Source organism: Balaenoptera borealis, assembly GCF_965194805.1.
Source record: "Balaenoptera borealis genome assembly, chromosome: 1".
NCBI lineage: Eukaryota > Metazoa > Chordata > Mammalia > Artiodactyla > Balaenopteridae > Balaenoptera > Balaenoptera borealis.
Genome location: NC_138860.1, coordinates 35,886,427 through 35,910,569, shown reverse-complemented (window position 1 = coordinate 35,910,569; position 24,143 = coordinate 35,886,427). Strand labels below are relative to the sequence as shown.

The 24,143-nt window shown below is 37.5% G+C and overlaps 1 pseudogene across 1 annotated transcript in view; it reads left to right on the top strand.

The window, feature by feature from the left end:
* Positions 1–24,143, top strand: part of LOC309606333 (centrosomal protein of 78 kDa-like) — a 50,313-nt pseudogene that overhangs the window by 14,653 nt on the left and 11,517 nt on the right. Inside the window, exons 7-12 of the transcript XR_014249560.1 lie at positions 13,432–13,545; positions 15,304–15,377; positions 15,664–15,768; positions 19,322–19,457; positions 20,646–20,690; positions 22,111–22,239. The product of XR_014249560.1 is annotated as a centrosomal protein of 78 kDa-like (transcript). The remainder of the gene's footprint in view (positions 1–13,431; positions 13,546–15,303; positions 15,378–15,663; positions 15,769–19,321; positions 19,458–20,645; positions 20,691–22,110; positions 22,240–24,143) is intronic.

Sequence of the window (24,143 nt, the reverse complement as noted above, 5' to 3'; positions counted from 1 at the left end):
TCAATCCCAATCGCCCAATTCAGCACACCACCATCCCCACCCCACCATGGTTTTCCCCCCTTGGTGTCCATACGTTTGTTCTCTACATCTGTGTCTCAACTTCTATCCTGCAAACCGGTTCATCTGTACCATTTTTCTAGGTTCCACATACATGCATTAATATACGATATTTGTTTTTCTCTTTCTGACTTCCTTCACTCTGTATGACAGTCTGTAGATCCATCCACGTCTCAACAAGTGACTCAATTTCATTCCGTTGTATGGCTGAGTAATATTCCATTGAATATACGTACCACAACTTCTTTATCCATTCGTCTCTCGATGGGCATTTAGGTTGCTTCCATGCCCTGGCTATTGTAAATAGCGCTGCAGTGAACATTGGGGTGCATGTGTCTCTTTGAATTATGGTTTTCTCTGGATATATGCCCAGTAGTGGGATTGCTGGATCATATGGTAATTCTATATTTAGTTATTTAAGGAACCTCCATACTGTTCTCCATAGTGGCTGTATCAATTTACATTCCCACCAACAGTGTAAGAGGGTTTCCTTTCGTCCACACCCTCTCCAGCATTTGTTGTTTGTAGATTTTCTGATGATGCCCATTCTAACTGGTGTGAGGTGATACCTCATTGTAGTTTTGATTTGCATTTCTCTAATAATTAGTGATGTTGAGCCTCTTTTCAGGTGCTTCTTGGCCATCTGTATGTCTTCTTTGGAGAAATGTGTATTTAGGTCTTCTGCCCATTTTTGGATTGGGTTGTTTGTTTCTTTAATATTGAGCTGCATGAGCTGTTTATCTATTTTGGAGATTAATCCTTTGTCCGTTGATTCATTTGAAAATATTTTCTCCCATTCTGAGGATTGTCTTTTCATCTTGTTTATGGTTTCCTTTGCTGTGCAAAAGCTTTGAAGTTTCATTAGGTCCCATTTGTTTATTTTTGTTTTTATTTCCATTACTCTAGGAGGTGGATCAAAAAAGATCTTGCTGTGATTTATGTCAAAGAGTGTTCTTCCTATGTTTTCCTCTAAGAGTTTTATAGTGGCAGGTCTTACATTTAGGTCTCTAATCCATTTTCAGTTTATTTTTGTGTATGGTGTTAGGGAGTGTTCTAATTTCATTCTTTTACATGTAGCTGTCCAATTTTCCCAACACCACTTATTGAAGAGACTGTCTTTTCTCCATTGTCTATCTTTGCCTCCTTTGTCATAGATTAGTTGACCATATGTGTGTGGATTTATCTCTGGGCTTTCTATCTTGTTTCATTGATCTATGTTTCTGTTTTTGTGCCAGTACCCTATTGTCTTGATTACTGTAGCTTTGTAGTATAGTCTGAAGTCAGGGAGTCTGATTCCTCCAGCTCTGTTTTTTTCCCTCCAGACTGCTTTGGCTCTTTGGGGTCTTTTGTGTCTCCATACAAATCTTAAGATGATTTGTTTTAGTTCCGTAAAAAATGCCATTGGTCATTTGATAGGGATTGCATTGAATCTGTAGATTGCTTTGGATAGTATAGTCATTTTCATGATATTGATTCTTCCAATCCAAGAACATGGTGTATCTCTCCATCTGTTGGTATCATCTTTAATTTGTTTCATCAGTGTCTTATAGTTTTCTGCATACAGGTCTTTTGTCTCCTTAGGTAGGTTTATTCCTACATATTTTATTCTTTTGGTTGCAGTGGTAGATGGGAGTGTTTCCATAATTGCTCTTTCAGTTTTTTCATCATTAGTGTATAGGAATGCAAGAGATTTCTGTGCATTAATTTTGTATCCTGCAACTTTACCAAATTCATTGGTTAGCTCTAGTAGTTTTCTGGTGGCATCTTTAGGATTCTCTATATATAGTATCATGTCATCTGCAAAGAGTGACAGTTTTACTTCTTCTTTTCCAATTTGTATTCCTTTTGTTTCTTTTTCTTCTCTGATTGCCGTGGCTAGGACTTCCAAAACTATGTTGAATAATAGTGGTGAGAATGGACATCCTTGTCTCGTTCCTGATCTTAGAGGAAATGCTTTCAGTTTTTCACCATTGAGAATGATGTTTGCTGTGGGTTTGTCATATATGGCCTTTATTATGTTGAGGTAGGTTCCTTCTATGCCCACTTTCTGGAGAGTTTTTATCATAAATGGGTGTTGAATTTTGTCAAAAAGCTTTTTCTGCATCTATTGAGATGATCATATGGTTTTTATTCTTCAATTTGTTAATATGGTGTATCCCATTGATTGATTTGTGTATATTGAAGAATCCTTGCATCCCTGGGATAAATCCCACTTGATCATGGTGTATGATCCTTTTAATGTGTTATTGGATTCTGTTTGCTAGTATTTTGTTGAGGATTTTTGCATCTATATTCATCAGTGTTATTGGTCTGTAATTTTCTTTTTTTGTAGTATCTTTGTCTGGTTTTGGTATCAGGGTGAGGGTGGCCTCATAGAAAGAGTTTGGGAGTGTTCCTTCCTCAGCAATTTTTTGGAAGAGTTTGAGAAGGATGGGTGTCAGCTCTTCCCTAAATGTTTGATAGACTTCACCTGTGAAGCCATCTGGTCCTGGACTTTTGTTTGTTGGAAGATTTTTAATCACAGTTTCAATTCCATTACTTGTGATTTGTCTGTTCATATTTTCTGTTTCTTCCTGGTTCAGTCTTGGAAGAATTTTTCTAAGAATTAGTCCATTTCTTCCAGGTTGTCCATTTTATTGGCATAGAGTTGCTTGTAGTAGTCTCTTAGGATGCGTTGTATTTCTGCGGTGTCTGTTGTAACTTGTCCTTTTTCATTTCTGATTTTATTGATTTGAGTCCTCTCCCTCTTTTTCTTGATGAGTCTGGCTAATGGTTTATCAATTTTGTTTATCTTCTCAAAGAACCAGCTTTTAGTTTTATTGATCTTTGCTATTGTTTTCTTTGTTTCTATTTCACTTAGTTCTGCTCTGATCTTTATGATTTCTTTCCTCCTGCTAACTTTGTGTTTTGTTTGTTCTTCTTTCTCTAGTTCCTTTAAGTGTAATGTTAGATGGTTTATTTGAGATTTTTCTTGTTTCTTGAGGTAGGCTTGTATAGCTATAAACTTCCGTCTTAGAACTGCTTTTGCTGCATCCCGTAGGTTTTGGATCATTGTGTTTTCATTTTCATTTGTCTCTAGGTATTTTTTGATTTCCTCTTTGATTTCTTCAGTGATCTCTTGGTTATTTAGTAGCGTATTGTTTAGCCTCAATGTGTTTGTGTTTTTTATGTTTTTTTCCCTGTAATTGATTTCTAATCTCATAGCGTTGTGGTCAGAAAGGATGCTTGATATGATTTCAATTTTCTTAACTTTACTGAGGCTTGATTTGTGACCCAAGATGTGATCTATCCTGGAGAGTGTTCCATGCGCACTTGAGAAGAAAGTGTAATCTGCAGTTTTTGGATAGAATCTCCTATAAATATCAGTTAAATCTATCTGGTCTATTTTGTCATTTAGAGCTTACGTTTCCCTGTTTATTTTCATTTTGGATGATCTGTCCGTTGGTGTAAGTGAGGTGTTAAAGTCCCCCACTATTATTGTGTTACTGTCGATTTCCTCTGTTATAGCTGTTAGCAGTTGCCTTATGTATTGAGGTGCTCCTATGTTGGGTGCATATATATTTATAATTGTTATATCTTCTTCTTGGATTGATCCCTTGATCATTATGTAGTGTCCTACCTTGTCTCTTGTAACATTCTTTATTTTAAAGTCTATTTTATGTGATATGGGTATAGCTACTCCAGCTTTCTTTTGATTTCCATTTGCATGGACTATCTTTTTCCATCCCCTCACTTTCAGTCTGTATGTGTCCCTGGGTCTGAAGTGGGTCTCTTGTAGACAGCATATTTGTGTGTCTTGTTTTTGTATCCATTCAGCAAGCCTGTGTCTTTTGGTTGGAGCATTTAATCCATTCACGTTTAAGGTAATTATCGATATGTATGTTCCTATGACCATTTTCTTAATTGTTTTGGGTTTGTTTTTGTAGATCCTTTTCTTCTCTTGTGTTTCCCACTTAGGGAAGTTCCTTTAGCATTTGTTGTAGAGCTGGTTTGGTGGTGCTGAATTCTCTTAGCTTTTGCTTGTCTGTAAAGCTTTTGATTTCTGCATCGAATCTGAATGAGATCCTTGCCGGGTAGAGTAATCTTGGTTGTAGGTTCCTCCCTTTCATCACTTTAAGTATATCATGCCACTGCCTTCTGGCTTGTAGAGTTTCTGCTGAGAAATCAGCTGTTAACCTTAAGGGAGTTCCATTGTATGTTTTTTCTCGTTTTTCCCTCACTGCTTTCAGTAATTTTTCTTTGTCTTTAATTTTTGCCAATTTGATTACTATGTGTCTTAGCGTGTTTCTCCTTGGGTTTATCCTGAATGGGACTCGCTGTGCTTCCTGCACGTGGGTGGCTATTTCCTTTCCCATGTTAGGGAAGTTTTCAACTATAATCTCTTCAAATATTTTCTCTGGTCCTTTCTCTCTCTCTTCTCCTTCTAGGACCCCTAATGCGAATGTTGTTGCATTTAATGTTGTCCCAGTGGTCTGTTACGCTGTCTTCATTTCTTTTCATTCTTTTTCCTTTATTCTGTTCTGCAACAGTGAATTCCACCATTCTGTCTTCCAGGTCAGTTATCCGTTCTTCTGCCTCAGTTATTCTGCTATTGATTCCTTCTAGTGTTGTTTTCATTTCAGTTATTGTATTTTTCATCTCTGTTTGTTTGTTCTTTAATTCTTCTAGTTCTTTGTTAAACATTTCTTGCATCTTCTCGATCTTTGCCTCCATTCTTTTTCCAAGGTCCTGGATCATCTTCACTATCATTATTCTGAATTCTTTTTCTGGAAGGTTGCCTATCTCCACTTCACTGAGTTGTTTTTCTGGAGTTTTAGCTTGTTCATTCATCTGGTACCTAACCCTCTGCCTTTTCATCTTTTCTATCTTTCTGTGAATGTGGTTTTTGTTCCACAGGCTGCAGGATTGTAGTTCTTCTTGCTTCTGCCTTTTTAAGACTTTTGATACACATTGCCAAATTACCATCCAGAAATGCTATGCCAATTTGTAGTCCACCCCAACAGTGGATGTGAAGCCTGCCTCACACAAACACTGGCTTGTAGCACTTTTTAAAAAGTGTAAAACTACAGAAATGAGTACCTCTCCCTTTTTCATGCAAGTGGGATTACTCCAAATGTCATAACTTTTTTCAGTTAATTTAGTGTGAGCATCTTAGCAAGTCAGTAAATTTGCATCTACTGCATGATTTTTTGTGACTGTTCAGTGTTCCATTATATGAGTATGCCACAGTACACATAGCTTATCCATTCTTGTATATAAGCTATGTCCAGTTTTTCAGTTCCAAATAGTACTCTGACATGTATCCTTGCCTATATCTCTGACTATTTCTTTTGGTTAAATACTTAGAGAGTTGTTGGATCAAAAGGGTATACACATTTTAAAGGCTTTATCTTAATCTGATAGGAGAATAACCACATTTTGTTTTATTTTATATTCATTTGATTTACTGGTGGGTTTACTGGCTGTTTGTATTAATTTGGCTACTTGGTTAATTATACCCTGTGTCCATTCTTCTGTAGTGAGAGTTTGTATCTGTTGTATCCTATCCTGTCAGATCCACATGTCTGACTTTCAATTTCTGTGTGTCATGGGGTTTGTTTTTTTTTTTTTAAACATCTTTATTGAAGTAGAATTGCCTTACAATGGTGTGTTAGCTTCTGCTTTATAACAAAGTGAATCAGTTATACATATACAATATGTTCCCATTTCTCTTCCATCTTGCATCTCCCTCCCTCCCACCCTCCCCATCCCACCCCTCTAGGTGGTCACAAAGCACCGAGCTGATCTCCCTGTGCTATGCGGCTGCTTCCCACTAGCTATCTATTTTACATTTGGTAGTGTATATATGTCCATGACACTCTCTTACCCTGTCACATCTCACCCCACCCCCTCCCCATATCCTCAAGTCCATTCTCTAGTAGGTCTGTGTCTTTATTCCCGTCTTGCCACTAGGTTCTTCATGGCCTTTTTTTTTTTTCCTTAGATTCCGTATATATGTGTTAGCATACTGTATTTGTTTTTCTCTTTCTGACTTACTTCACTCTGTATGACAGACTCTAACTCCATCCACCTCATTACAAATACCTCCATTTCATTTCTTTTTATGGCTGAGTAATATTCCATTGTATATATGTGCCACATCTTCTTTATCCATTCATCTGTCGATGGACATTTAGGTTGCTTCCATGTCCTGGCTATTGTAAATAGAGCTGCAATGAACATTTTGGTACATGACTCTTTTTGAACTATGGTTTTCTCAGGGTATATGCCCAGTAGTGGGATTGCTGGGTCGTATGGTAGTTCTATTTGTAGTTTTTTAAGGAACCTCCATACTGTTCTCCATAGTGGCTGTATCAATTTACATTCCCACCAACAGTGCAAGAGTGTTCCCTTTCCTCCACACCCTCTCCAGCATTTATTGTTTCTAGATTTTTTGATGATGGCCATTCTGACCGGTGTGAGATGATATCTCATTGTAGTTTTGATTTGCATTTCTCTAATGATTAATGATGTTGAGCATTCTTTCATGTGTCTGTAGGCCATCTGTATTTCTTCTTTGGAGAAATGTCTATTTAGGTCTTCTGCCCATTTTTGGATTGGGTTGTTCGTTTTTTTGTTATTGAGCTGCATGAGCTGCTTGTAAATCTTGGAGATTAATCCTTTGTCAGTTGCTTCATTTGCAAATATTTTCTCCCATTCTGAGGGTTGTCTTTTGGTCTTGTTTATGGTTTCCTTTGCTGTGCAAAAGCTTTTAAGTTTCATTAGGTCCCATTTGTTTATTTGTGTTCTTATTTCCATTTCTCTGGGAGCTGGGTCAAAAAGAATCTTGCTATGATGTATGTCATAGAGTGTTCTGCCTATGTTTTCCTCTAAGAGTTTGATAGTGTCTGCCCTTACACTTAGGTCTTTAATCCATTTTGAGTTTATTTTTGTGCATGGTGTCAGGGAGTGTTCTAATTTCATACTTTTACACGTACCTGTCCAATTTTCCCAGCACCACTTATTGAAGAGGCTGTCTTTTCTCCACTGTATATGCTTGCCTCCTTTATCAAAGATAAGGTGACCATATGTGTATGGGTTTATCTCTGGGCTTTCTATCCTGTTCCATTGATCTATATTTCTGTTTTGTGCCAGTACCAAACTGTCTTGATTACTGAAGCTTTGTAATATAGTCTGAAGTCAGGGAGCCTGATTCCCCCAGCTCCATTTTTCGTTCTCAAGATTGCTTTGGCTATTCGGGGTCTTTTGTGTTTCCATACAAATTGTGAAATTTTTTGTTCTAGTTCTGTGAAAAATGCCAGTGGTAGTTTGATAGGGATTGCATTGAATCTGTAGATTGCTTTGGGTAGTAGAGTCATTTTCACAATGTTGATTCTTCCAATCCAGGAACATGGTATATCTCTCCATCTATTTGTATCATCTTTAATTTCTTTCATCAGTGTCTTATAATTTTCTGCATACAGGTCTTTTGTCTCCTTAGGTAGGTTTATTCCTAGATATTTTATTCTTTTTGTTGCAATGGTAAACGGGAGTGTTTTCTTAATTTCACTTTCAGATTTTTCGTCATTAGTGTATAGAAATGCAAGAGATTTCTGTGCATTAATTTTGTATCCTGCTACTTTACCAAATTCATTGATTAGCTCTAGGAGTTTTCTGGTAGCATCTTTAGGATTCTCTATGTATAGTATCATGTCATCTGCAAATAGTGACAGCTTTACTTCTTCTTTTCCGATTTGGATTCCTTTTATTTCTTTGTCTTCTCTGATTGCTGTGGCTAACACTTCCAAAACTATGTTGAATAATAGTGGTGAGAGTGGGCAACCTTGTCTTGTTCCTGATCTTAGTGGAAATGGTTTCAGTTTTTCACCATTGAGGACAATGTTGGCTGTGGGTTTGTCATATATGGCCTTTATTATGTTGAGGAAAGTTCCCTCTATGCCTACTTTCTGCAGGGCTTTTATCATAAATGGGTGTTGAATTTTGTCAAAAGCTTTCTCTGCATCTATTGAGATGATCATATGGTTTTTCTCCTTCAATTTGTTAATATGGTGTATCCCATTGATTGATTTGCGTATATTGAAGAATCCTTGCATTCCTGGGATAAACCCCACTTGATCATGGTGTATGATCCTTTTAATGTGCTGTTGGAATCTGTTTGCTAGTATTTTGTTGAGGATTTTTGCATCTATGTTCATCAGTGATATTGGCCTGTAGTTTTCTTTCTTTGTGACATCTTTGTCTGGTTTTGGTATCAGGGTGATGGTGGCCTCGTAGAATGAGTTGGGGAGTGTTCCTCCGTCTGCAATATTTTGGGAGAGTTTGAGAAGGATAGGTGTTAGCTCTTCTCTAAATGTTTGATAGAATTCACCTGTGAAGCCATCTGGTCCTGGGCTTTTGTTTGTTGGAAGGTTTTTAATCACAGTTTCAATTTCAGTGCTTGTGATTTGTCTGTTCATATTTTCTATTTCTTCCTGGTTCAGTCTCGGCAGTTTGTGCATTTCTAAGAATCTGTCCATTTCTTCCAGGTTGTCCATTTTATTGGCATAGAGTTGCTTGTAGTAATCTCTCATGATCTTTTGTATTTATGCAGTGTCAGTGGTTACCTCTCCTTTTTCATTTCTAATTCTATTGATTTGAGTCTTCTCCCTTTTTCTCTTGATGAGTCTGGCTAATGGTTTATCAATTTTGTTTATCTTCTCAAAGAACCAGCTTTTAGTTTCATTCATTTTTGCTATTGTTTCCTTCATTTCTTTTTCATTTATCTCTGACCTGATCTTTATAATTTCTTTCCTTCTGCTGGCTTTGGGGTTTTTTTGTTCTTCTTTCTCTAATTGCTTTAGGTGCAAGGTTAGGTTGTTTATTCGAGATGTTTCCTGTTTCTTGAGGTAGGCTTGTATTGCTATAAACTTCCCTCTTAGCACTGCTTTTGCTGCGTCCCATAGGTTTTGGGTTGTCGTATCTCCATTGTCATTTGTTTCTAGGTATTTTTTGATTTCTTCAGTGATCACTTCGTTATTAAGTAGTGTATTGTGTAGCCTCCATGTGTTTGTATTTTTTACAGATCTTTTCCTGTAATTGATATCTAGTCTCATAGTGTTGTGGTCGGAAAAGATACTTGATACGATTTCAATTTTCTTAAATTTACCAAGGCTTGATTTGTGACCCAAGATATGATCTATCCTGGAGAATGTTCCATGAGCACTTGAGAAAAATGTGTATTCTGTTGTTTTTGGGTGGAATGTCCTATAAATATCAATTAAGTCCATCTTGTTTAATGTATCATTTAAAGCTTGTGTTTCCTTATTTATTTTCATTTTGGATGATCTGTCCATTGGTGAAAGTGGGGTGTTAAAGTCCCCTACTATGATTGTGTTGCTGTCGATTTCCCCTTTTATGGCTGTTAGTATTTGCCTTATGTATTGAGGTGCTCCTATGTTGGGTGCATAAATATTTACAATTGTTATACCTTCCTCTTGGATCGATCCCTTGATCATTATATAGTGTCCTTCTTTGTCTCTTGTAATAGTCTTTATTTTAAAGTCTATTTTGTCTGAAATGAGAATTGCTACTCCAGCTTTCTTTTGATTTCCATTTGCATGGAATATCTTTTTCCATCCCCTCACTTTCAGTCTGTATGTGTCTCTAGGTCTGAAGTGGGTCTCTTGTAGACAGCATATATATGGGTCTTGTTTTTGTATCCATTCAGCCAGCCTGTGTCTTTTGGTGGGAGCATTTAATCCATTTACATTCAAGGTAATTATCGATATGTATGTTCCTATTCCCATTTTCTTAAATGTTTTGGGTTTGTTATTGTAGGTGTTTTCCTTCTCTTGTGTTTCTTGCCTAGAAAAGTTCCTTTAGCATTTGTTGTAAAGCTGGTTTGGTGGTGCTGAACTCTCTCAGCTTTTGCTTGTCTGTAAAGGTTTTAATTTCTCCATCACATCTGAATGAGATCCTTGCTGGGTAGAGTAATCTTGGTTGTAGGTTTTTCTCCTTCATCACTTTAAGTATATCCTGCCACTCCCTTCTGGCTTGCAGAGTTTCTGCTGAAATATCAGATGTTAACCTTATGGGGATTCCCTTGTGTGTTATTTGTTTTTTTTTTCCCTTGCTGCCTTTAATATGTTTTCCTTATATTTAATTTTTGACAGTTTGATTAATATGTGTCTTGGCGTGTTTCTCCTTGGGTTTATCCTGTATGGGACTCTCTGTGCTTCCAGGATTTGATTAACTATTTCCTTTCCCATATTAGGGAAGTTTTCAACTATAATCTCTTCAAATATTTTCTCAGTCCCTTTCTTTTTCTCTTCTTCTTCTGGGACCCCTATAATTCGAATGTTGGTGCGTTTAATGTTGTCCCAGAGGTCTCTGAGACTGTCCTCAGTTCTTTTCATTCTTTTTTCTTTATCCTGCTCTGCAGTAGTTATTTCCACCATTTTATCTTCCAGGTCACTTATCCTTTCTTCTGCCTCAGTTATTCTGCTATTGATCCCATCTAGAGTATTTTTAATTTCATTTATTATGTTTTTCATCATTGCTTGGTTCCTCTTTAGTTCTTCTACGTCCTTGTTAAATGTTTCTTGCATTTTGTCTATTCTATTTCCAAGATTTGGATCATCCTTACTATCATTATTCTGAATTCTTTTTCAGGTAGACTGCCTATTTCCTCTTCATTTGTTAAGTCTGGTGTGTTTTGACCCTGCTCCTTCATCTGCTGTGTGTTTTTCTGTCGTCTCATTTTGCTTATCTTACTGTGTTTGGGGTCTCCTTTTCACAGGTTGCAGGTTCGTAGTTCCCGTTGTTTTTGGTATCTGTCCCCAGTGGGTAAGGTTGGTTCAGTGGGTTGTGTAGGCTTCCTGGTGGAGGGAACTAGTGCCTGAGCTCTGGTGGATGAGGCTGGATCTTGTCTTTCTGGTGGGCACGTCCACGTCTGGTGGTGTATTTTGGGGTGTCTGTGGCCTTATTATGATTTTAGGCAGCCTCTCTGCTAATGGATGGGGCTGTGTTCCTGTCTTGCTAGTTGTTTGGCATAGGGTGTTCAGCACTGTAGCTTGCCGGTCATTGAGTGATGCTGGGTCTTGATGTTGAGATGGAGATCTCTGAGAGATTTTTGCCGTTTGGTATTACATGGAGCTGGGAGGTCTCTTGTGGACCAGTGTCCTGAAGTTGGCTCTCCCACCTCCGAGGTACGGCCCTGATGCCTGGCTGAAGCACCAAGAGCCTTTCGTCCACACGGCTCAGAGTAAAAGGGAGAAAAAATAGAAAGAAAGAAAGAAAGAGGCTATAATATAGTGAAGTAAAATAAAGCTATTATAAAGCAAAGCTATACAGACAAAATCTCCCCCAGAAGCATATACATATACACTCACAAAAAAAAAAGGAAAAGGGGAAAAATTAATATATTCTGCTCCCAAAGTCCACCTCCTGAATTTGGGATGATTCGTTGTCTATTCAGGTATTCAACAGATGCAGGCACATCAAGTTGTTTGTGGAGTTTTAATCCGCTGCTTCTGAGGCTGCTGGGAGAGATTTCCCCTCCTCGTCTCTGTTCGCACAGCTCCTGGGGATCAGCTTTGGATTTGGACCCGCCTCTGCGTGTAGGTCGCCTGAGGGCGTCTGTTCCCCGCCCAGACAGGACGGGGTTAAAGGAGCAGCTGCTTCGGGGGCTCCGGCTCACCCAGGCCGCGGGGAGGGAGGGGTACAGAGGAGGCGGGGCGAGCCTGCGGCGGCAGAGGCCGGCGTGACGTTGCACCAGCCTGAGGTGCGCAGTGCGTTCTCCCAGGGAAGTTGTCCCTGGATCCCGGGACGCTGGCAGTGGCGGGCTGCACGGGCTCCTGGGAGGGGTGGTGTGGCGAGTGACCTGTGCTCGCACACAGGCTTTTTGGAGGCGGCAGCAGCATCCCCAGCGTCTCATGCCCGTCTCTGGGGTCCGCGCTGATAGCCGCGGCTTGCGCCCATCTGTGTAGCTTGTTTAGGCGGCACTCTGAATCCCCTCTCCTTGCGTGCCGCGAAACAAAGAGGCAGGAAAAAGTCTCTTGCCAAGAGGCAAGAAAAAGTCTCTTGCCTCTTCGGCAGCTGCAGACTTTTTCCCGGTCTCCCTCCCAGCCAGCTCTGGTGTGCTAACCCCTTCAGGCTGTGTTCACGCTGCCAACCCCAGTCCTCTCCCTGCGATCCGACCGAAGCCCAAGCCTCTGCTCCCAGCCCTGCCCGCCCCAGCGGGGGAGCAGACAAGCCTCTCGGGCTGGTGAGCGCTGCTCGGCGCCGAGCCTCTGTGCAGGAATCTCTCCGTTTTTCCCTCTGTGCCCCTGTTGCTGTGGGATCCGCGCTGTTAGCCGCGGCTCGCGCCCATCTCTGAAGTTCGTTTAGGCGGCGCTCTGAATCCCCTCTCCTCGTGCACCAGGAAACAGGGAAGAAAAAGTCTCTTGCCTCTTCGGCAGCTGCAGACTTTTTCCCGGACTCCCTCCCGGCTAGCTGTGGTGCACTAACCCCTTCAGGCTGTGTTCACGCCGCCAGCCCCAGTCCTCTCCCTGTGATCCGACCGAAGCCCGAGCCTCAGCTCCCAGCCCCGCCCTGTCATGGGGTTTTGAAAGACTCCAGTTTTTTAATGTGATGCTCCACACAATGCTTAAAAAATGATTCATGATAGTTGCCTTTCATGTAATATGTTTTAATACCTGTGCTTTTGTGATGATCCCTTTTGTTTAAATGAGTAGGTTGTTCAGCCCCAAAACTACTAGAATTCATGATCATTTGTTCTAGTTTTTGTCTGACCTTTTACTAAGAGAGTTCTTGACCATTATACTTTCATGATAGGTTTTTAGTATGTATTGTGTATTCACACTTTGTTTGAATTTGTTATTATTTGTATCCTCTTAGATTTGTCTTTTCTATACTAAAACTAACAGTCATTACATTTCTTCTCTTTCGTTTTCCCCTTTTAACTAGTTTAAAGTGTGATTTGAAGGTCAAGATCATGATCAAAAGAATGCAGTGCATTTCTGAGCTCCACCAGTTTTTGCTTGTGAGGTTTACATGCCACTGCCGCCCTTCCTAGTTATGAACTGAGATTCATTTTGTGATGTTTTTTGCTCATAGGTTATATACAGTTATTCTTCAGTTCTATAATTGTGAAGTATGTTGGATGATTTTTTGGTACTAAAGGCAGGGTTATTATTGCACATCGAAAAAGCGGTTTTTAGATTGGATTATGCATTATGTGTGTGCGTATATGTTTCTGTTTTTTTCCATACCCAAAATTACAAACCTGCCATGGCTGGTCTTGTGCAGGACTCTTCCACACGTGAGAAAATGAGTGTTGTCTATGTGTGAAATCTGTATAGACTTCACAAGTGACCTTTTGTCTTTCATCAAAAGCACTTGACCTGCAGCAGTGTGGCCTCACCAGTGAAGGAGCAAAGGCTTTACTAAAGGCCCTTGAAACCAACAGAACTCTGGTCATTCTGGATATAAGAAAAAATCCACTTGTTGGTATGTGGTCACTTTTTTTTTTTAATTGATTAACACATAGCAAAACAAAAAGTTTGTTCATGTGTTGACAGTTTTTAAAACTTAATGTGTTTAACTTTCCTCATCATATACAGTTGTCCCTTGAACAACGTGGGGGTCAGGGGTGCTGACCCCTACGCAGTTGAAAATCTGGGTATAAGTTTATAGTCATTGGTTCTGCATCTGCGGATTCAACCAACCTTGGATCGTGTAGGACGATAGTACATACTTATTGAAAAATATCCGTGTGTCAATGGACCCGTGAGGTTCACACCCATTTGTTCAAGCGTCAACTGTACTTTTCTAGTGTTGCACTTCCCTTATGTTTTTAGCAGATAATGTACTAATTAAAGTGAGTTATACCTTTAAATTGTTCTTATCTCTACTCTGAATAGAGGTGAACCTAGATACTAAACCTGCTTCCACCAAGAGCATTATTTCCTTCTCGTTCAACCTGTGATTTTTTGCAAGGAGTACTTTATTCATTTGTCAGTTTCACAGGTGATTTTTTTTAACACCTTCTGTGTGCCAGATACCGCTCAGGCAGTAGGGATAAAGCAGTGAACCAGACAGGCAAAAGTCTTGCCCTCATGGAGCTTACATTCTAGTGAAGGAGTTCAGATAGAAATGAGTAAACAGATAAGTAATATAATTTTAGATAGTAGGAAGTGCAAAGATATCTTAATGTAAGGAGAGTGGGGGGGGAGCAGGTAGGACTCCATTGGATAGGTTTGTTAGGGGACAGCTTCACTGGAGAAGTGGCAGTTGAACAGAGACCTGAATGAAGAGAGGAGCAAGCCATGGAAGATCTGGGGTAAGCACATTCCAGGACAAGGAGGCAATGCGTATGCAGGCATGTAGGTGGGTGGAGTATTTAAGGAAAAGCAAGGAGGCCAACGTGGCCAGAGTACTGAGTGAAGAAGAGTGTGGTATGACATGAGTTCAAGGAGCTAGCCAGGGGTCTGATCTTGTAAAGTCTTGAAGGCCAGAGTAAAGATGTGGATTATTCTAAATGAGTAGAGGGTTTTGAACTGGAAAAAGGCATGATCCAAATAGTATCTGAATAAGATGACCTGGTATAGAGAATAGACTCGGGGTGGAGGGGGGATAAAGAAGAGAAACAGGGAGACCAGTTAGGAGACTGTCACAGTGGTCCAAATAAGAGATGTTTATGGCTTAGCTTAGGTTGGAAGTTTGGAGCAAGTGAAAAGTATTTGAATTCAGGTTGTGTTTTGAGGGTGTAGCTAACAAGAATTGTAGATAGATTAGATGTGAGGTATGAAGGAAATAGTAACAAGGAGACAAGTTGTTGGTGATTATGTGTGCAACTGGGTGGTATCACTTAGAAGAAGGGGGCTGATGGGAGGAGCAGCTTTTGAGGGAATATCAGGACTTTGGTTTGATATCTTAGATGCCCTTTAGGTATCTAAGTGTCTGGACAGTGCTCAGACTGTACTTTCTATCGAGAGGTATCCAAAGCCACTTTAGATGCAAAATGTTTAAAGTTGACCTTTGCTGCTGCCAAAATAGTAGCCACTGGGGGCAGTCTGCAAGATGGCATCATAGGTTTCTGAGGAAGAAATTAGAATACACAAAGGGGGAAATAAGTGTATAATTACATAATGAAGATTTCATGTTTAATTTTATGGGAAAAGCAATAATTAGTTGGCTTTTGGTTTTAAATGGAAATAGCCACTCATTGGGAAATAATTACTCTAATTTCAATTTATTTTACTTTAGATCATTCTGTGATGAAAGCAGTTATCAAAAAAGGTCTCCAGAATGGAAGGAGTGCCAAGTCAGAGGTATATAACGTGTTTTTGTTCTCTCAGAAGAATTTCTCTTTAATGGCTTGTTTTTCTTTCTTTCTTAAAGAAAATTATCAGGGTACTTTCTGCCATCTTAAAACTAAGTTTTTAGTCAAATCAAATGGCTTTTCTGTTTTTGAAAATATTGTGTGATGCTTTAATTTAGGTTCCCAGAAATGCAGATTGAAAACCTTTTATTAACTTAAAGTATCTTAATTTCCAATTAAGATCAAACCCTCATAAGTTACCTGTAACTGAAATGGCATATTTATCATTTCTGTCTCAGTACTAGTGGATAACTTCTCCATCGTGAAGGAACCATCCAAAGCTGCTAGACAGAAAAAGAAAACTATAATTTTGGGAAGTGGTTGAAAAGGAAAAGTTACTATTAGAATTGGTAACTCTTTCTTGTTTTTAATGCTACTAGAACTTATACCCCTTATGTTTCCGGTGTGCTAAAATTAAAACAGCCAATATTAACTGCATGCATATTAGGAGGCCTAGAATTATTTTGATACTTAAGAGAATTTATAGAATATAGCTATAATAAGTGAATTTAAAGAGATGTTAATATTAACCATATTAACCAACATTATTGTTTGAATTTCATAAAAAGTTCATTATTTTGAAAATACTTCCTGGTTGATGATTACTTCTAATACTTTGCAATTGAAATTTGGGGTGCACTTTGATGATAATTTTAGTAGTGGTGCTTTTGAGGGATGATTTTTTTTTTTATATGAAGAATTACCTTTTGTGCTGTATGAAACAAAATTTCTTCCCAGTTCCAACCTTCCCATTGTTCCCTGCTTCTTTCTTAGGAATTCTTACCTAAATTTTTGAATCAGATAATATCTTGTTTCTCTCAACGATAAAAAAAACTTGAAATATGTATTATCCTTATAAAAGACTTCTACAGACAAGTTTTTTGACATAGATGGAACATTTTAGAAAAACATTTTCTAAATGTTTAATGTATATTTAAATTTCCAAATGATAGTTAACCCAGGATTTTACAACTAAGCCTAGAATTTTGTTACCAAATATAATAAAAAGCTTTTAAAACCCTTTAACAATCAATGGTATAAGTTTCACATTCTCCTGAATATATAAATTTGGTATACTTCACTTCTCCTGATAACGTTTGTATTGTTTCTAAGAGACCTTAACTTTTAATTTTCTGGAACATATTATCGTTAGTCACAAATCGTCTTTTTTTTTTTTTTTTTGGTGATAAGAATGAATAGCAGGAGCAGCATTTGTTAAACCAAATCTAATATGAAACTGACTCTTTCTTGTGAGTAAATTTGAATTTTGAAATAGTAAAACAATAAGGTTTAATATAAAGCAAAATAAATTTTTTATGTTTATGATCTGCCAATTTCCCAGAAAAAGTTTTGTGGTGACTTTAGTTATATACCAGATATATTAAAATCACCAATGGACAGCACATATTTTACTCAGGTGCCATCTGAAAGTTTTAAAAGTTTGTTGACATAATATCACTGAACTGTCCACTTTAAAATGTTTGAAATGATAAATTTTCTGTTTTGTGTATTTTACCACAATTTTTTAAAAATGTGTTGTTTCAAGATTTTTAGGTTTTATAAAGGTATTGTATTAGCATAACAATGAAAAATTTAAAAGACCATCTCTAATCTCATTATCCTATCAAGCATTGTTTACATTTTTATTTTCTCTTCCTGTTGTCTATAAACATAATTCCATATAGCTTCAATATAATTTGCCATTCTTATCTTTTCATACTAAATTTAAATTTTATGATTCATTGTTATACTTTTTAACATTGGATTCAGAAGGTTTCATTGAGTTGGTCCATTTTTTAAATTGGTGAAAAATTGGAAATAACCTAAAATAAACTATTGTAAACATCTTCATAAATATAACTTTTCTTACTATTGTAAACATCTTCATAAATACAACTTTTCTTTTTCTACTTAAAGATATATGTTTTTGATTCTCCATTAATCAACTTGCTTGGACAATAGTGTATTAAATAGAAATTGTTAAGAGTGTTTATGAAGTCAAAAAAAAAGCTTATGATTTGTCTGCCAATTGTTATTTCAAGACAGTGATATTTTAATAATCAAATAGTACATACAAAGAAGTTAAGATTTGTGGTATCACACTAATTACATATTATTATTAAAATTTATATGATATGTAAAGCATTCTTAAAATAGCTGAGTTGCCTTTTGCTATAATATTAGAAATGGAAATATATATAAATAAAACATGTATATGTAAAACATATTAGGAATTCTATAATATTAGTACCTGGTGGTATATAATAAGGCATCACGGAATGAGAATAAAACAATTAAAAAATTTTTTTTTATTTAACGTGATTAAACAAAGTGGAAATGTAAGTGAAGTATACAAGCTGATTGAGCTATTTTAAGAGTAATTTTATTTCTTGGGCTATTTTTTTATTTGCCTCAGTTATTTGGAGACATAGAGGTAAGCCAAATCAATAGCTGGGTATATACTTAGATCCAGGTGAGTATAGGGGTAAGATAATGGTGTGAATTGTGTCACATTTATATTGTAATTATGTAAGTCTAAAAAAGATGGGAAATTTTATTAGAAATTTTTTTTATCTCCTAACACAAAAAGTGTAATTAAAAAAAATTTTAATACAAATGTATTTGCATTAGTTTCTGAAAGTAAAGGAAGGGTATACACATACAAACCACATGCATACAGACATTTTTTGGGGAGGGTAATTAAGTTAAAAAACAAAATAAAATAGCACAAAATGAACTGAGCTCCTATATATTTTTAAGAGGCATGTTAAATCACACAAGATCATGTGTTGATTATCAATAAGCTACACTCTATGAAATAGTTATCCTATATTACCACATACACTCTATTTTACACTCCATCCTAATGCCGCTAAAATGTAGTAGAAAGCAGCAGCATAGCACAGGGAGATCATCTCGGTGCTTTGCGATGACCTAGAGGGGTGGGATAGGGAAGGTGGGAGGGAGGCTCAAGAGGGAGAGGATATGGGGACACGTGTGTGCATATGGCTGATTCGCTTTGTTGTGCAACAGAAACTAATGCAGAATTGTGAAGCAATTATACTCCAATAAAGATCTATTAAAATAAATAAATTAAATAACATGAAATATAGTAGATTTGAAGGATAAATATAACCATTTTAACCTATGATGTTTGTTTTCAGTAAATTCAAATTAAATATTTAAATGTGAATTTTAATATATGGCTTGTTCTAAATAAAATATTAACACATAGGTCTAGTTTTTGCAACCAAATATTTCATATAAAGATACTTGCCTCTTTACTACTGAAATATAGGATAAGTCTCCACATTTCACTCTTTTATCCAGTGGGTTTCATTTGTTTTTTTGTGTGTTTTCTATATGAAATCAAAGGAGCAGTGAAGGTTGACAGGCTTATAGGAGAGTAACATTGACTCACCTACCACCCAGCAACTTGCAGTCTTATAACTTTTATTGTTTTTACATAGAAAAATTCATCTTAAATTGAAATTTTGGTCTAATTCTGAAGATTCTGTTTGGCAGAAGTCATGGGTGTACCTGTGTTTCGCTATCCTTGAGATTCAGAAATGCCAAAGGTGTTCTAAGATTCAATAAACTTGAGTGTTTCTGTATGATACATAAAATGTATCATACTTTGGGATTTTTTAAAAATTTATTTTTCCATTTCTGCACATCCCAGTACTTTTGTTTTAGTTAAAATAACTTGTTACTGTAGAGAACTTATATTTTTTAAAAATGCTGGCTTATGTAAAACCTTTTTAAAAAACGATCCTTTTTTTAATGGCCTTGGCATCATTGTCCAGTGCCTGTTTGATTCCTTTCAAACTGTACACGTTTGAGAGTTGCTCTGTAGACCTTTGGTGCATCTTGATTCCTTCTTTCGTGCTTTGTCAAACATAGGATTGGCCACAAAGAAACCTGTAAGTAATGGAAGGAAACACTCTGCTGGTAAAGAATGTTATGGTCCTGAACCTCTACCACTTGGTGTGTCTGGTTTCCTGCCATGACGTACTGCAGAACGTGCAAAAAGCAACAGGTAATGTGTTTGCATTCCCTGTCTTTTTCAGTCGTTCAGAATTCTTTATTTTGGAACTTCTATTACGTGGGCGGTCTCTGGTGCTTTCTATAGAGGAAAAAAGATAACTCACACATGGCTTCTGCCTAATGAGCCCTCTAAGGAAGTAAAACAAAAAGTAACTGGAAGTTTCAAGTTGTTTCTCAAGTGTCACAACAGAGGTAACCCCGTGGGAGTCATGGGGAGACTAAAATTATCTCCAATTGTGCAGGTGAGAAAAGTTTCACTAAAGGCAGGTGTAGTTGAGCCAAGCCCTACAGCACAGAAGTAGGAATTTGGATATATATGAATGGGAAAAGACATTTTAGGCATGGGAAGTAGTTTAATGCAGAACGGATGAGAAATCTGCATTAGACCTATTCTAAATCAACTGGCTTATTAACTCAGTAAATCAGATTTAGTGATTCAAACTAGCTTTAGCTGATTACTTATCCAAGGGATAGCTGTTCATAGTAATTTTTGTCATAGAACAGTCAATAAAATTGTTGAATTATAGCTTTAGGCTTGCTAAGTGAAATAGATTGCTCTAGATGATTTTCAAGTGACTTACTTGGTAGTATTCATGAAATTGGGGGTTAACAGTTGCTTCAGAAAACAAAGAGAATTGATTTTAAATAGTACTTGAAGGAGTTACTGTGTAAAGTATCTGTTCAGTAGCTCATGTTAAATGGATGTTTATAATCCATGTTGGACAACCAACTAATTTTTTGCAAATGGTAATGTGAATTGCTGTTGCATAAACTATAGTGTTGAATCCCCAGTCTTTGCACTTGAGTTTAACAACTCTGTGGTTTCCTATCTTCTTGGTGAGACACTTAATCTCAGGTCCATCCTCGTCACACAGAGTGGTAAATTAGAGAACGATTAATATCACCATTTAAAGAAGTGAGACTGAAATCTCAACCATCCTGAACATAGGAACTGAAGGGGCCTCTCAGCAGTTCAGAGAGTTATCACCAAGCCAGTCGGCTGAATTCTGTTCAGTTTTCTCTGTAGCAGAGCCCTCCAGGTCCTTCTTTTGAGCTTATTTATTTTTATACACAATTCTGTATGGATACTGTACATAATACTAAATAGTTGTATTAACTGGATTTAACTGGTGATGTATTTACATCAAGATCTAACTTGGTTTTGTTGATATCCTTTTAGGGGCTTTCCATTCATCAAACTCGTGATGTATGTAGTCAGGTGCAGGTATATAGCTATCATATTTATGATATGTAGGGGTCGAATTGGGAAAGGTGGGTGGTCATTCTTTTTGCTTTTTAAACTGACAGAGCCTTACAAGAAGCATTTCCCTCTCTGAAATAAATCCATGTAAAACTTGTCTGGTCGCTCTCCCAATGCAACTGTGTAGTTGTGTGGATTTTGCACACAACTGGCAGCCTTGTGGTTATGTCTGTGAACAAGGAAGCCTGTTCTTCAGTCCGCAAATCAGCTGTTACCCAGTGAAAGGAACTTGACTGCCATTTCTGACCCCTCACATGGAGCTGTCATACTCAAGAATGTTCATATGTTTTCAAGAAATGTTGTTTGCAGGCTATATGTACAACTTCCTGATCTGAAAGCCAATATAAAGCAACATCTCCCAAACCTCTGCTCTCTCACCAAGGCCACACACATTCCCTCGCTTATGGCCTCATGGCAAGCTAATACTGTCAGTATCAGATTCTCCTTCCCAGTGGTCTTGGGAGACTGCATAGTTGCTCTGTGAAAGGCACCACTGCTGAGATTGAGAGAAGAGCACCTTGGGTGTCAGTCCTGCCCTTGCATGCCCAGAGGGAGGGGTGTGCGCCTCGTTCTCCTGTTGGGAATTTCCCATGCTGCAGGTTTGCTGCTTGTTGTGAAAATGATGTCCTAGTGACTTGTCTTCTGCGTAGTTATATAATCCCAGCACACTTCTGTATGATCTGTAGACTTTTATGGGGTTGTGGCCAGGTCAGTTTTTAAATGTTTGGAAATGTCCTATGGAACAACATTGCAGTGGCAGTGACGCTTGACAGGAGAATTGTATTACTGTTACCCTAGTTTTGGCTTAAGGGTGATGAGAAGATGAAATTTTTGATGGGTCAGTTTTAGTTGTGTATGTGTATGTGATTTATTTTTTAAAATTCTAACGTCTGTTATTCACAGCTTAGATACGTTGACTTTCTGATTATTCATCAGTCCCTTTACTGATGTATTTTCCTCCGAAAAGCTACATTTTCTTCCAGACTGTTTTCGTCTGATGGTAAAGAATAAAATTTTCATTTGCAGTATAAAGTTGATCTGAGAAAAAATGTTTACCTTGGCTCTTCACTTGGCTTCTGTGAAAGAAACTTAATAACATGGGCAGTTCCCATTACTAATCCTAACCATGTACAACAGAGGTCTGTACAGTAACATAGCAAAAATAAGTTACTGTACTTTTACTTAGTCATTGCCTGTTTTAGACTAAGGAGCAGTGAGAGACATTTATAAATAATGATACCTCAGATCACTTTTGTTAAATATCCTCTAATATGTGGATATTTGGTATCTGGCTTGTGTTATCTTTTATACAATCTTGTCTTCTTTCTTTGCACTTCAGTTTAACAACTTGTGGTTTCCTATCTTCTTCTTGTGACACTCAGGTCCATCAGAATTTCCTGTGACTGTGACAGTAGAGAGTCCTTCCTCCTCAGAAATCAAAGAGGTCGAAGATTCCTCAGAAAGTGTTCAGGAAGAGCCAGAGAAAATCAGTTTGAAACAAGAAGCATTGCAGATACGAAGTTATCAGTTTAAAGCTATAGAGAAGATTATTTTTCAAATGGAAGCCTGATTGCAACACTGCACAGCTTGAGTGAGGGTTCTGTTTTCTCCTCCCATCTGCATTGTATCCCCTTGAATGGTTCCTTAAGCTTAGACCAAGGTGAATGGTGGACATTTGAACTCTAAGGAATAAAAATCAAAACATGTCGTTAGTAATATAGTTTCCTTTCCTTAGAACCTTAGGATATTCGATTTAGGGAGAACCTTAGTGATCATAAGACAAAGAAATTGAGTTCTGAATGAATATAGTCAGCTGATTCAGTGCTCTTGTTTTACAAATGAGAAAATTGACAGTTCTAGTTGAACTCTCTTTTTATAAGAGGAAAATATGGCCTCATTTTAAATAAAAGTAAGGTTGAACAATGTTTTGTTGTTAATATTCTCCTTTCCTAAAATAAAAAACATCAAGAAGCTACGTTATATTCCCTCATAAACCTGGCACCTAATGTGATTCCATACTTTTGTTTGTACGGACAGAAAAGAAAAATTGATTTTCATAAGAAACTTTTGCACCTCAAAAATAATATATTTGTTTTATTTCAACTTTAATGCAGAGCTGAACATTTCTAGTAAATAAGGGAATACCATTTGGGGGGACCTTGTCTTTGTGCTACAAAGTCCATGTTTAATTTTTAAAAATTATTTAATATGATTCTCTTTTCGTATGAAGCATGAAACTTGACAGGTTTCAGAACTAATTATCCCATTATTGTAGGACTATGGTAATTACTCTTTGATTTTCAAAAGAGAATGTTAGATTTTTATGTTTTTAATTAAAATTAATGATAATATAGAGAAATTTTAAGAAAACTTAGAAAATTATGAAATGTTACAGTAGGAGAAATCTATAGTTCATGTAGAGTTACCCCCTTTCGTTTTATAAATGAGCACCTACAATTTGTAGCACGTAAGTGGTCTCTTAGTAAATTGCAGAGTACGACAAGACCCTAGAGCATCTAACCTGCATTCCTTGTCATTTTAGATGTGTTGTATTCGTTTCCTTTTTGAGTAGAACAGGAGATTGTATTTCTAAAAGCAGTGATAGACTGGGGAAGACCAAGAACTTTAAACACTGGGACCACAGAATAGCAGATTCATAATGCACTGAGAACTCTTGCAGCTCTTCTCCATTTTGACAAGACACTACAAGGATGGTATCAAAGTGTTTAAGTACATAAGCCAACAACAGTCGAGAGATTTCAACATAGTTTTGAAAGACGGAAGACAAGTGGAAGAGTGTGAAACTGAAGCAGTAGAACAGAGGAAAAGCATCACCTAGAATATGCACAGGGACCACCTGCAACTGAGGAGGATTCTGACCCCACCTGCAGAAGTAGCTTCATGCTTTGATGCGCATGTAGGAGAGAGGGTGGAGTTAGTTAAAAGTGTGACTGAAATAGGGGAGCTAATTGAAGGGTTGTGTTTGGAGGACTGGATTCCCAGCCCCGCCCTCACGCTCCTGAAATGAGATGGTTTCATTTTGAAAACAGTGAAACTGGGGAGAACTAGGGCTGCTAGTGTGAGTTTTTACACCCTAGAAAAGAGTGTTTGGGGGGGATCCTATTACAGTCACTCCCCACTTCTTCCTGCATAAGAAGCCAATCAATCGTTGACTTCAGGGAGCTTTCTGCGCTCATTCTTAAATAGAAAATAACTGTCATTTGCCTGATAGTTAAGTAAAGCTTACAACATGAGAGAGGGGGAAAAAGAGTGAAAACATATCCTGGTAGGACCGGGGACAATTTAGGGAACAAAATAATTTAAGCAAAAACCCTAATTAGTATCCTGAGAGAGGTTTAAAAAGAGCTAGCAACTATAAAATAAGACTAGAGTGTTAATTAAAAAGAGAATGGTCAG